This window comes from Sorex fumeus, unplaced genomic scaffold (genome assembly GCF_029834395.1).
Source record: "Sorex fumeus unplaced genomic scaffold, SorFum_2.1 ptg000133l, whole genome shotgun sequence".
Taxonomy (NCBI): domain Eukaryota; kingdom Metazoa; phylum Chordata; class Mammalia; order Eulipotyphla; family Soricidae; genus Sorex; species Sorex fumeus.
In genome coordinates, this window is record NW_026606190.1 from 32,501 (window position 1) to 33,035 (window position 535).

Genomic DNA, 535 nt, shown 5'->3' on the forward strand with positions numbered 1-535 from the left:
CTCTCTCTCTCTCTCTCCCTCCGCCCCCGTCCCGTCCCTTCACCAGTGCCCATTTTCCTCCTCCACCACCACCACCACCGAGCACCGAAATCCCGTCTCTCTCTCCTCTTCCTCTCTCTCTCTCTCTCTCTCTCTCTCTCTCTCTCTCTCTCTCTGTCTCTCTCTCTCCCTCTCCCTCTCCGTCTCCCTCTCCCTCTTCCTCCCTGGTACATTTTATATTTCAACGAGCCTCCGCTTGGCTGTTCCGGCTACTCAACCTCCGGGGCTCCAGGCTCTGCGCTCCGCGCTCTGCTCGCTCCTGAGGTTCTCTGCATCACTTTCGCACGTCCTCTCCTCCCGCTGGAGATCCATCCCTGCGCAGACTTCTTCGCTTCGCTTCGCCTCGCCTCGCCTCGCCTCGCCTCGCCTCGCCTCGCCTCGCCTCGCCTCGCCTCGCCTCGCCTCGCCTCGCCTCGCTTCGGGTCGGGTCCGTCCGTCCGTCCGTCCGTCCGTCCGTCCCTCTGGCACTCGGATCTCCAGGCCGGCCGGCCGGCGC